Consider the following 13496-nt stretch of genomic DNA (forward strand, 5'->3'; position numbering starts at 1 on the left):
ATGACAAGGCCTTCCTGAGCATCATGGATGAACAGGTTTACCAAGATGACAGAAACAGCTGGGTGGCACCATTGCCATTCCGCTCTCCCAGACAGCGTCTTCCTAGTAGCAAGGAGCAAGCTATGAAGCGTCTGTGCTCACTTCGGAGAACGAAAAAGCCAAAAATGCAAAGTCACTACGTTGAGTTCATGCGATAGATGTTGGCAGAGTCCAACTTGAGACTTCACAAGGTAGCATCAAATAGTGGACATGTGATGGAAGCTGTTGTATCTTGTGATCAATAATTGTATGTCCACAACGTAGGAGTAGATTTAACTGGTTTACTTTGGTAACATGCTTCCCGGACTTCCTTGTGGGAACATGTACAGCAGGCTCTTTTAATACCAAGAGTGAGTTTGCCCCCTGCTGGACAAATGCAATAACATGTAATAATAGCACAAGGTAAGATACCACATTTCCCCCCCTTTAAGCTAACAATACTTCCCGAAGGTGGGGGTATAACATTATCCCGTTATACAACATTTTGAGGTACTGACATAAATCATTTCTCTTTCAAAGATTAAAATTCTAAACCTTTCCTTAAAGTGAGAACAGAGAACTATGCTGCTCTATTAATGGAACATCTCTTCATCTATTTAACAAAGTCTTTCAGGTATACAGATGGCTGTCTCTCGCGCTCTGATCGTCTCAGCACGGGTGTAGCAGGCAAGTCCGGCGGGACCGGAGTACACAGAATCACTGGCTCACTTAGAGGAGGTCCTTCTTGCTCGATTGTCACTGGAACCAGCACCGGCTCTAAGGGCACGGTGTCTGTCAATCTGGCTCTTACTTGATCCACATGCCGCTTCACGACTTGACCACTTCCAATGATCACTGTATATGACACTGGACCTGATGAGCTCTCGATGACCGCAGGGATCCACTTAGGTCCATAAGAGTAGTTTCTGATATAAACTTTATCCCCAGGTGAGAAATGTCTCAGTCTCCTGTTTGTGTCATGGGACTGTTTCGGTTTTAGTTGTTTTTGCTGCACTCTTGTTTGTTGTCACAGAAGCCACAGAAGCCTTCCCTGCAGAAGATTGTGCAAAGGATTTGAAGGATTTGGACCTTGGAGTTGACCCTCTCCCTCTTCAACGGATTCTGGGACTCTCCTGGAACCTGGAAACAGACAGCTTCAAGTTCCTGGTGTCCAACGAAGAAAAACCATTCACACAGAGAAGTATCTTTTCCACAGTCAACAGTCTGTATGACCCTCTTGGGTTTGTAGCACCCATAACGATGCAAGGAAAAGCATTAGTCAGGGAGCTCCCATCTGAACAGAGTGAGTGGGATTCTCCACTCATCCCTGAAAAAGAAATTGAATGGAACACATGGAAGGACTCTCTGAAGGCTCTTGAGGACCTAAACAGAGGTGCTAAAACCTAAACAGAGGTGCTACATTCCAGTCTCGTTGTCTTCAACTCAGAGAAGATAACTTTGCATCTTCTCAAATGCTTCCTCAGTAGCTATAGGAGCTGTTACCTACTGGAGAGAGATTTATATATAGAATAATTATGATGATGAATGCATATTTTTTTACCACTAAAATACAGCAACACATCTTTGATTCATTCGTTTATAACTGGAATATTACAATTATTATTATTAACTGTGTCTGTAGTCTACAACACAACAAAATAGGAAATAACAACAATAAACATGATTTAAACTGACACAAACATAAACCATTTAACTACGTAGCCTAGAAGTACAAATGTCCAGGAAATATTCCAAAATCAACAACAACTGCGAGGCTGCACACACGACGCTCCGCTTCCGCAACGTTTTGAAACGCGCCTGGTGGGTTATGACGCAGGAGGAGGTCGCAGCGCGGCGCAGCGCAGCGCAGACTTTCTCAGTGGGATCAGGGGGTTAGACTCCAGATTAAAGTAAAATCAAGCAAAGGAATCTGTGTCATTCGAAACCTATGTGTTTCTAGACCCAGGAAGTACTGCGACCTTCTGTACAGAACGACTAAAGGAACAGTTATCTGTCAGAGGAGATCTCAACCTGATTTCCAACTCCAAGGCCAAGAGATGCTTTAAGGTCCCATGTCATGTTTTTCCGGTTATTACCAGTCTCCTTGTGTGTTATGAAGGTTTTTATGCATGTAAATAGTCTGCAAAGTCACAAACCCTCAAAGTACACCCTGTAGCGAGTAAAACTAACACAGAAAAGACCTGTCTATGCTGCCCCAGAACGCCTCGTTGGAGATTTCTCTTTTTCTTCCTGGGTACAGTGACGTGCCCATACCCAAATGGACCCATTGGTCCAAATGGACCAATCCGTGGAGCCGTTACGTTACGTCCGCGGAGCCGTTATGTACACACACACTCAATCTTGTCTCAGCTGCAGCTCCGCCAATTTCTCCTCCCTGAGACGGCGGGACTCGGCGAGGCTGTGAGTCGGTGTGTGAGCACACACACAAAAAACCCCAGCCAGACTGCGTGTGTGTGTTCGGGCTAGTTCTGATTCATAACACTCCGTGAGATGTCTCACTATGGGATGCGCCTCAACGTGTATGCAAACAGAAGCATCAATCTCATTACGCCAATCCTGATGATGATCATGACGTCTACGTCAGGGAATCCACCCACACTTTAAGTAGCTTGCGCTACGTTGCAGCATCATTCAAAACGAGGATGGACCCTTCTCTCCCTCACACCAGAGGAGTCGGAGGATCGGAGGCTCGGCTCTGCGGCTGCGGGTTTAAGATCTCGGGCACGGACTCACACCAGGTCTGCTCGTCCTGCCTTGGGCTGGAACACGCCCAGGAAGCTATCGATACCCCCGGTTCGTGCAGGCATTGTGCCCGCTTCACCATCAAGAGCCTCCGCCGACGGCTAGCGCGCCAAGCTAGCCTTTCGAGAAAGGACCCCTTCATGTCCGTTGATTCGCCGGCCGGCAATCGGGACATGGTGGCGACCGCCGCGGAGATTGAGCCCCGCGCTGTGTCAGGCTGGGGCTCAACAACGGCGGTAGCCGCGAGAGCGGAGCCCCGTGCTGTGTCAAGCTGGGGCTCCCAACTGGACCTCACTGTGGTTCCACCCGCGGAGGATGTCCGAGAGCTGGATTATATGGAGGAGGATGAAGAGGATGCCTCTGAGTTCCTCTTATCCGACTCGGATGAGCACGAAGATGACATCTTCGTTTCATCTGCCCAGGCTGCCAAGCCGGAGGCGATGTCCGCTCCCCCGGGCGAAAGCACACCAGCTTCGCCCTGCCTCAGTATGGACTTGCAGGCCGTGTGCCAACGCGCTGCGTCCAGGCTGGACATCCCCTGGCCTGAAGTGGCCAAGGAGACCTCCAGATCTCGCTATGAGGGGAATAACTTGCCCCAAGCAGCGAGGATGAAGAGGCAGCTTCTCCCAGTCTTTCCAGAGATGCTGGACGAGGTGTCGGTCCTTTCAGCAACAAGGCCCCAATCCAGGGTGCCTCCTCTTTGGACTGTGACAGCATGGAGAAGCTCGGCCTGCTCCGCATGCCGCCCATGGAGCCGCTGGTGGCAGCCCACCTCCAACCGCGGCTGGCTTCGGCACCGAGCAGGAACCCCACGCTACCGGCAAAGGCAGACCGCTTCCTGTCAGCAATGACAGAACGAGCCTATGAAGCCGCAGCTTTGTCCGCCAGGGCACTCAACGTCTCCTCGCTGCTGACCGCCTACCAGGCGGAGCTCTGCGAGGACATGACGAACAAACCTGAGCCTGCCATGTGGGACGAAATCGCAGCGATCACGGACATTTGCCTCCGTGTGCAGCGCTGTGCAGTCCAAGCCACGGGCAAAGCACTGGGGATAATGGTGGTACAGGAGAGAGCCAGGTGGCTTAACCTGACGAACCTTCCAGACCGGGAAAAAGAGGACGTCTTGGACATGCCTATTGATCCCGACGTCATATTTGGCTCCGCTCTAGCTTCGATGCAGCAGTGGTGTGAATCCAAAAAGAAGGAGGATGAGGCTCTCCAGCTTTGTCTTCCCCGAAGGGTACAGCCGCCGCCTTCAACGGCCCCGCGGCAGTCCTTCACTCAGGCTGCCTCACGTCCTGACCGTTTCAAGATCCCGAAACAGCAGAGGCCACAGCCCGGGTCTCCAGCCCAGACACGAGGCAAGGACGAGCTGGCCAAGAAAGTCTCCGGTTCCGGCAGCAGCCGCTCAGGCACAGCCGGTTGAGACTTTCAGCCACCAGATGAGGAAGAAGAAAAGGGCGGCATGACAGCCTCCTTTCCTCTCCTCGATAAAAGAGCTGGAAGTTCCCTGTTCTCCAGCTCCAGAACACGTTCCAGTGTTAGATGCTCATGTGTTTCCGGGGTGCAACCATGCCCCCATCTTCCCGCCGCCTCGAGTGATGTCAGAACGTCATCCTCAAGTTCGCGCCATGAGGGAAATCGACTTAACATCAAAGACAGCAAGCTCCGCTGCTCGTTTAAGCCACACAAACACAAGCAAGCTACTTAAAGGGTGGGTGGATTCACTGATGTAGACGTCAAGATCAACAGCCAATCAGGATTGGCGTAATGACATTGATGCTTCTGTTTGCATACACGTTGAGGCGCATCTCATAGTGAGACATCTCACTTCATGTTACTCTGAGAACTGGGGTTACGTAAGTAACCTATAGTTTTTGGCTGGGTTTCGCTGTGTCTCGCAGACGGCCACTGGGCTCCTACCCCCCGTAGGATATCCAAAAAAGCCGTTTAGGACATAGAGTGAATACTAGGGATGTAACGATATACCGAATATCGCGGTATCGCGGTAAATAAATTTCCCAATACCGTCGTGAGACTGACAAAATCTACCGCGATTTTTAAAAAATAATAATTTTTAAAAAAAATATTTTTTCTTTTAAACACTTTTTTTTTTTTAAACCTTTATTTAACCAGGTGGTCCCATTGAGATCATCGATCTCTTTTTCAAGAGAGACCTGTCCAACATGGCAGCAAGTAGGTTACAACATGAAAATAAAACAACAGATAACACAAAAGGACATCGTATTTACAGGGCTACATTTACACACCTAGAGACATTGACAAGTACCAACCATATAGTTATATCTCGCCATGTCAATAAGCCTGGCGTTAGACTTTTTCGCTGTCCGTCATTTTGACAGACAGGATCGTAAAATATCCGTCATAATCCCTTATTACCCGTCGGGTCTGAAGAGTTCACGATAGAGCATGCTCGTGAACTGTCAACGGGGGGGGGGGGGGGGGGGGCGGTGTTATGCCGTGTGTGCATGCACCTCGCGGGACGCGCACAGCGTGAAGCAAAACCTCCCAGACATGTATTGATCTGTACGTCAAAGTACGGTTTGGGAACTATATCATTTCCTTTTGGAGGGCATGCATAACACGGCATAACACCAGAGCCTCGCTGCGGGGAAACGTTGGCGCTGTTCCGAGTTTGTTCTAATCTGTCAAAATGACAGACTGCTTTCAGATTTTTCCGTCATTGTTAAATAAAATATTCGGTTAACGCGACCACTGGTGTCCCAGCAACATCAGTACCAAGCGAGAGAGTTGTTTCCAGAGCAGGGGATATTGTAAATGCCCAAACACCCCAGCTTATAAATACCTGGAAATGTGGACATTCTCATATTCCTAAAAACCTGTCTGATGATGCTGAGTGAGTGACTAGTGAGTTTGAGTTGAGTTACTTGAAAAACTAAAGTGAAACTTGATTTATTTTATTGCAGGGTCTGATTATTAAATGTCCTTGTTTATTTGTGAGATGCAGTGGCATAAAGAAAATGCTTACTTTGTTGGGTAGTACCAGTAGGTACAAAAACACTGGTTTTCTTGTTCCAGTCTGTTACTGTCACTTTGTTTTTGACACTTTAAAATACTGCTATCCTACAAAAAGGCTGTAAAAATCAGATTTATTATGTAATAAATAAATATTTTCCGAATAAAAAAATGTTTTATTGAAAAAAAAAAATTATGATTTTTTTTTTCTTCCATTTATTATTCAATATCGCGATAAATACCGTACCGTGGACTTGTTATCGCGATATTATCGTACCGTGAGTTTTTGGTATCGTTACATCCCTAGTGAATACACATACTATATAGAGATGCTGTTTGAGAAACCAATGTGAGTTTGGAAAATTGCGCAATATAAATCTATTCTAGTAGACCTCAACAATGGAATTATGATCAGTAGAAATGGCCATGACATCGGACCTTTAAGAGTTTAGAGTTTTGTTTAGTATGTTGTCTTTTTTTCTTTAAATAAATGGCGATATCTGATCATCAATGTGGAATGCGTGTGGATTTCTGACCGCTCATAACAATAATAATAGATTACATTTGTATAGAGCTTTTCAAGGGACCCAACGCTGCTTTACATGGTGAACAAAGAAACAAAAGGGGCAAATAATAAAGTACAATTTAAATAATGTGTGTTTAGTGAGATGGCTATCCAGGACTGTGATAAGAGTTCTCAAATTGGTAAACCTCTTTGATTCATAGAGCCATCTAATTGTTTGGTAGGCTATACACTATACCGCTATGGACAGTCATTGCAATACTGTATATATTTGTATTGTTGTAATTTATTCATCCTCATCCATTTTGAAGTGAATGTTATTTTGATATTTTGTATATATTGACTGTTGTGCCTTTTCTTTTTGCCTCTTAATGTGTGCATATCTTAGGTGTCTGTTTGATTATGTATGTATATATATATATATATATATATATATATATATATATATATATATATTAGGGCTGTCAGTCGTTTAAAATATTTAATCGCGATTAATCGCATGATTGTCCATAGTTAATCGCGATTAATCGCAAATTAATCGCACATTCTTTACCTGTTCTAAATGTACCTTAGAGGGATATTTTTCAAGTTTGTAATACTTTTATCAACATATGAGTGGACAAATATGCTTTATGCAAATGTTTGTTTATTATCATTTGAACAATGACAAATATTCTCATGAATATTAAACACAACAACCTCTGAACATTACAAATATTCGCCTCAATTCAACCTGGAACCTCTCTCATACAATAGCGTGTGTGTGTGTGTGTGTGTGTGTGTGTGTGTGTGTGTGTGTGTGTGTGTGTGTGTGTGTGTGTGTGTGTGTGTGTGTGTGTGTGTGTGTGTGTGTGTGTGTGTGTGTGTGTGTGTGTGTGTGTGTGTGTGTGTGTGTGTGTGTGTGTGTGTGTGTGTGTGGAGACACTGTGATGGATCGTTGGAGCTATGTCCAACTCAAGGCATATACTCGAACGGGAGCTGCCTGGACGCTGCAATCATGTTGCGCGCACTGTCCGTGCTGAGTGTGCTGACTTCTCGTACAATGTCCCACTGTCTGGCTACCTGCATGAAGTCAAGTGCTCGGCGCAGTTGTCGGCGAAATGTCGCTCCTCTGTTTTCATTGAAACAGCTCCTTATATCCGTTAGCGCCGCTAGCTAGCACCAGAGGCGTTTTCTCCTGGATGCGAAGGGAAGCCATGCTTCCCCTGTTTTTTCGGATTGTAGTTATAATTTTAATAAATAAATAAAAACACTTTGTTTAGTTTCGGAAATTCTTTGTTGTGTGTTGCTGTCGGCCCGTCTCTCCCACATTCTCATTGAGTATTTTACAAAGAGTGAAACAGCGCCCCTCTAGATGTTATGGTGAAACAGTAGATTGCACTCTCTATTGCGAGAGGAGGCCAGCAGAAATTGGCTTCCCTTGGTGAAACAAAATGGAGGGATTGACCAATCAGACAAGGCTCACGTCATGCCCCTGCCAACCTGTGATTAGTCAGGACCATGCCAAGGGAAGCCAGAGAAAGCTGGCTTCCCTTGCCTCACAATCCAATCAAATCATATCAACTTAGTTTTGCAGAGACGCGTCCTAAAACCTGGAAATAAGCTGCGCTCGATTTCCCTCGACAAAAAAACAATGGGATTTCTCCATTGGATTTTGGAACATAGCTCGAAATAAGGTCTGTGGAAAACGAACCTGTTAGATAAATGCACGTTTTGTTCAGTCGGATAATATCCACATGTCTACCCTACTTTTATAATTTTCTAATCATAAATCTAATCGATAGAAGTTTGATCGTGTCACTGTACCAGTCTCACCGCCGTTAGAAAGTACTAAGTAGCAAGCAACTGAAGTAAGTGCAATTATGGAGGGTGGAGATTTGGAGTATTTCATCAAAAATAATTGTACTAAACTTCCGCTACAGCAGCAACAACAACTAAAATCTGATGACAGGCCGATGCCCAAACTGGAGCTGTGTACAATGAGGAAAAAAGGACTGAATCGGACGTAAAACGTTAAAGGTCTCCTGATTTAGTTTGTGAATGAATGCTTATTAGAGTTTCGGTTGGAGAATTTGATTTCATTTCAAACCTTTATTTATCCAGGTGTATCCCATTGAGATCATTGATCTCTTTTTCAAGGGAGACCTGCTCAAGTAGGTTCCACATGAAACATAAAAACATAAACAGAACAACAAAAAAGACATCATACAGCATCATTACAGGGTTTACAATTTACAATAACTATCCACATGAGCAGGTACCAACAGCTTCCGATTGGGTAGCATCCAACCGAGCTTTAAAAACATTTAGTGTTACCAGATTGCTCAGTTTTCATTTCAATTGCAGACCAGGGCCGGCCCTGACCAATTTGCTGCCCTAGGCAAGATTTTAGCTGGCGTCCCCCCCCCCCCCCCCCCCCCCCCCCCAATGCAGACACTCAGTATGACTCGCACATGCACGGTTGTGGCATGAGAAAACAGAAAGATATGGACATAAGATGTGTGTAGCTCTATTTAGTATCCTATCCATTTGAACATGATTTAAGTGCCCCCTCTAGGGGGGTCCGGGGGCATGCACCCCCGGGAAGACTTTTTTTTTTATATTGAAGTTAAAAGCATCAATCTGGTGCCCTTTGAGAGCAACATTAGGAGATCTATGGATACATCTCTCAACACCCATATAAAACAGAACTGTAAGCAGATTTTCTTTTTCTTTATGGATATTTTACAAATCACTCCCCTTTCAAACTGTATTCTTGTTTATTAATAACAACTTTTTTTAAGGTCATATAGTATTTTAGACCTGTTTTTCATCTATTCTATTATTTTTTATAGCTATAATGATCATATAAAGGTGTGCCTTTGCCTCACTGAGCTGAGGTTATCAGAGCCGCTCAGTCTTTCAGGAGAGAGCTCTCTAAAGCTCTCCCCCCCACGGACGCTTACACAGTAAATTCCAATGTTAATAAAAGCACACAGAAGCTGTATATGTTTTTTGGGAGTTTGATTTATTTTAAATGAAGACAAAAACAAAATTAAAACCTATAATTGCACACTAAAAGCATTATTTCAAAAAAAGAACAATTTCACATAAACCTCTGGTTTTTACTGGGGCTGGGGCAGTTCAATTAGATTTTTTTTGGGGGGGGGTGTGCTATAATTTATGGGCGCTGTATGCAATATATGCGTAGTTCTTTTAGTATAAGATGTACTTTGTTGATCCAAAATTGGGAAATTGTGTTTTAAAAATGTAAATAAAAAAAAGAAAATTGTTTACATTTCTAACTTTTTATTTTTTTTCTCCCCAATTTTCGGCGCCCCCTATGGGTTGATGCGCCCTTAGCCTTCGCCTCTACTGCCTATGCCGAGGGCCGGCCCTGAATTGCAGACTATTCCAAGACAGTGGAGCTGCGCATCTAAATGCTATCTTCCCTAAGACAGTCCTAGCAGTTGGCACATTTAATAAAACTACAGCATGCGATCTCAGGCAGTAGCCGCTTACAATTCGCCGTGAGATCTAGGAGCAGATGTAGGATGGAAGTTTCCCTAACATGGCTTTGTATATAAAAATGTACCAGTGACTGAGCCTCCGTACAGTTAGTGAAGGCAAACCAGCCCTTGCATACAGGGTACAGTGATGGGTTAATGCTTTACAGTTTGTCACAAATCTCAGTGTGCTGTGATACGCAGCATCTAACTTGACCAGGCAATTGGCAGGTGCATTCATATAAATCAAATCACCATAGTCCAGCACAGGTAAAAAGGTCACAGTGACTAGCTTTTTCCTGGCCTCAATCGAGAAACAGGACTTGTTCCTGTAGAAGAAACCTAGCCTAACCCTCAGTTTTTTAAGCAGGTTGTTGACATGACGTTTAAAAGTGAGATAATCATCAAGCCAGATACCAAGGTATTTGTAACAGGTAACCACTTCAATTTGTATTCCTTGTAGAGTTACAATATCTACAACAGGCTCTGGTGTCTTTTTAGCTTTTGAAAAGAGCATTACCTTGGTTTTATCAACATTTAAAAGAAGCTTTAGTTCAGAGAGCTGAGTCTGAATAATGTTAAAAACAGCTTGCAATTCAACAACAGCCTCCTGAATTGGAGGGACCTGCACAGAACATCACGGTATCGTCCGTATAAAAATGTAAGGTTGCTCCATCGACATTTTCACCTAAACTATTGACGTAGATGGAGAATAAAAGTGGACCTAAAGCATAACCTTGAGGAACACCATTAGTAATGTTTAACCACTCAGAAGACAGCCCATCAAAATGAACACATTGGGACCTTTCAGAAAGGTAGTTCACAAACCACCCTACTGCATGGCTGGATATGTCAAGACTGAGTAGCCTCTGCTTTAAGATGCGATGATTGACGGTATCAAATGCTTTAGACAGGTCAATAAATAGAGCTGCACAACTCTGCTTATTATCTAAAATATTCGCCACTTCATTCACCACTTTCATTGTGGCAGTGATGGTGCTATGTTGCTTTCTGAAGCCTGACTGATGTTTAAACAGGATGTCATTTGTACATAAAAACACCTTTACCTGTTCACTCACTAGGCGTTCAAGAACTTTATCCAGAACTGATCATTTAGAGATGGGCCTATAATTATTTAATAAAGTGGCCTCCCCACCTTTTAGTAGAGGCAGGACATACGCTTACTTCCACATTTTTGGAATTGGGTTTGAGCTGAGGGAGAGGTTAAAAAGAGTAGGGAGACGTGGAGCAATACAATCTGCAGCTATCTTTACAAAGAAAGGTTCTACGTTGTCCGGGCCAGCCGGTTTCTTAGGATCTGACTTGGTTAAAGCTTCAAGAACAACATCAACAGTAAAAGGAGTACAACTAAAAGGGTTTTCCAAAACACGTGCGTGCGGAGTGCGTGCGGACCTGTCGGTTAGATAACAGGCGTGTGTAAGTTGTTAGAAATTAAAATCAATGTTTTATCGCATAATGTCGTTGAAACATAATGTCAAGTTAAATGCTCTTTTATGCTGAAAAACCAGAAATTATTGTGCACAAGCAGTTAAGCTTTTATTCTGAAAATCCTTCATCTACGGTTAGCATTTAGCATGTGGCTAATATACGATTTCCTAAAGAGGTGAATTGAGTAGCGAAATGACATGGTGTGGTGAAAACCGAAACCTACTGATTTAACACTACAACTATAGATGTCGAGATACTACCATGCTGAATATTAAATGAAAGTACAGTTTATTTGAATACATTATTGTTTACAGACGTGAGTAGCATGTCACAACATCCGGAAATCAAACCAGCCGTGAAGTATTTTCTGTATATTTTAGAGTATTGATTACAGCGTTTAGAATGTGTTACATGAAAAGTGATGAAAGAGAATATGAGGAGAAAATATGTGTTAAGCATATATTGAATGTGAAAAGTATCAATCCTCTGTTTAAATGCAACAATGGACATTAGAGACGAGGCGAGCCGGCTGGCGGGGAGGAGCCAGCAGAGGAAATATATAGCAGCACCGGACGAGGGATTCCCCCTCTTCTCTTGCTCCTGAGAGCCAGATCACAGCTGTTTTCTGCCTGAACAATATTCTGTCTGTAACACTACCGCGCCTTTTTTAATTAAAGTATCCCATTTGAATCTTCTCAGAGACTCCATTTAGTCTCATTTTAAAGCTTCTCTCCTGGACGCGAGAATAAAGAACATATTTAACAATTGGTGTAACCCTGACGTGATCCTCGCACAACCGGGAGAGACTACAGCAGGCTGCTCGCTGGACCCGCTGGCATCTGTTAAACACACAGAGAGCTCAAATCAACTAGGTAAGGAGAAACCTGTTATATCGAATTCTTCAATAGTTTATGTAGGACAATGTTAGTTCTGTGTGTTGGACGGCGGCCAGCGGATCCTGAAAATAGCTGTGCAATTTAAGTTAAAACAAGCCTAAATTGATAATCATTGGTATCTTACCACGTGGCGTTGCTTTGTTACAGGCAGGGTGAGTTCAATTTATTTTGTTCTATTTAACCCTGCATTGTATTCGTTTGTCTTTTATTACATGTCGGCCAGAGGCCAATCACTTAAATAGGTGTCTTTTGTTGCGTTTTAAGTTAACGTGAATGGTTTTAGGCCATTAAGCAGTCAGGACTGCTTGAGGCAAAGACACAGCCAAAGTTTGAAGCTAAGGTTATTGGAGTGAGTGTTTTGTATTAACAACAGTTTAAGGCTGTTTTAAAAAAAAGTGCTTTTTCAAGGAAAAGGCCTGAGGAGTTTGAAGCTTTCATTGCTTACTTTTTTCTGTTTTCAAAAAGACATTTCGTGTGGATTACGACGAGAAGTGCGACATTCGTGCGTTAGATAGACGATATTCTTCTGATTGTGTTTGAATAGCGTCCCATTTTGTCCGATAATAGCGTGTTTAAACAGAAGAGATGACCATACTGGCTCTTAAAGTCAAAACATTTACGTAAATGGGTAGAGGGCTATGACGTAAGGGTATAAGGCCCATTTATCATTGTAAACTAAATAGAAATGTTATTTTAAACTACAGTGTTGTGTGTTGAATTTACTAGACAAAATATCACCCCACCATTATTTCAACTCCACTGTGAGAGCCACGAGGTGTTTTCTCAAATCCCTTTGTTCTTCAGGTCAAAGGTTGGAAAACCAGTTGCCATCTTGTCTTGACCTCATGTTCACAGTGAACCACACGGCAGTCGCCATTTCATGAAATGCTTATTGAAGTACTCTGTTTGCTTTATCACACTGAGGCTGTGTATTGGCGGTTTTGTGAATATTCTTGTTTGCAAATGTGTTTTGGCGGTTATGTGCTGTGTTGTTTAACCATAGTGTAATGTTCTTCCTATTTTAAAGATAATTTTAAGGAAAATAAGTTTCTCCTTGTTAAAAACAAGTCAGTTTTGCAACAGCTATTCCCTAGTGGATTAAGCTGGAAATTAAAATAGCGCACTCTGGTGGTAGTACATCATTATTACACAAATAGAAGAAACACCATAACATTGTGAAGTATAATTTTAAGTGTTATAAATAAACACATGCTTGATCGCCAAGATAGAACTGCAAGTGGTTTCTAATTATAAGAGAATAAACTTTACATAATACTTTTTCAAACACCAATTTATTGAAGCTAACACAAGTAGTGACATTTGCATAATTTCATACATTTCGGTATGCACTGTACACAGGAGATT

This window comes from Notothenia rossii (genome assembly GCF_949606895.1).
Source record: "Notothenia rossii genome assembly, chromosome: 7".
NCBI lineage: Eukaryota > Metazoa > Chordata > Actinopteri > Perciformes > Nototheniidae > Notothenia > Notothenia rossii.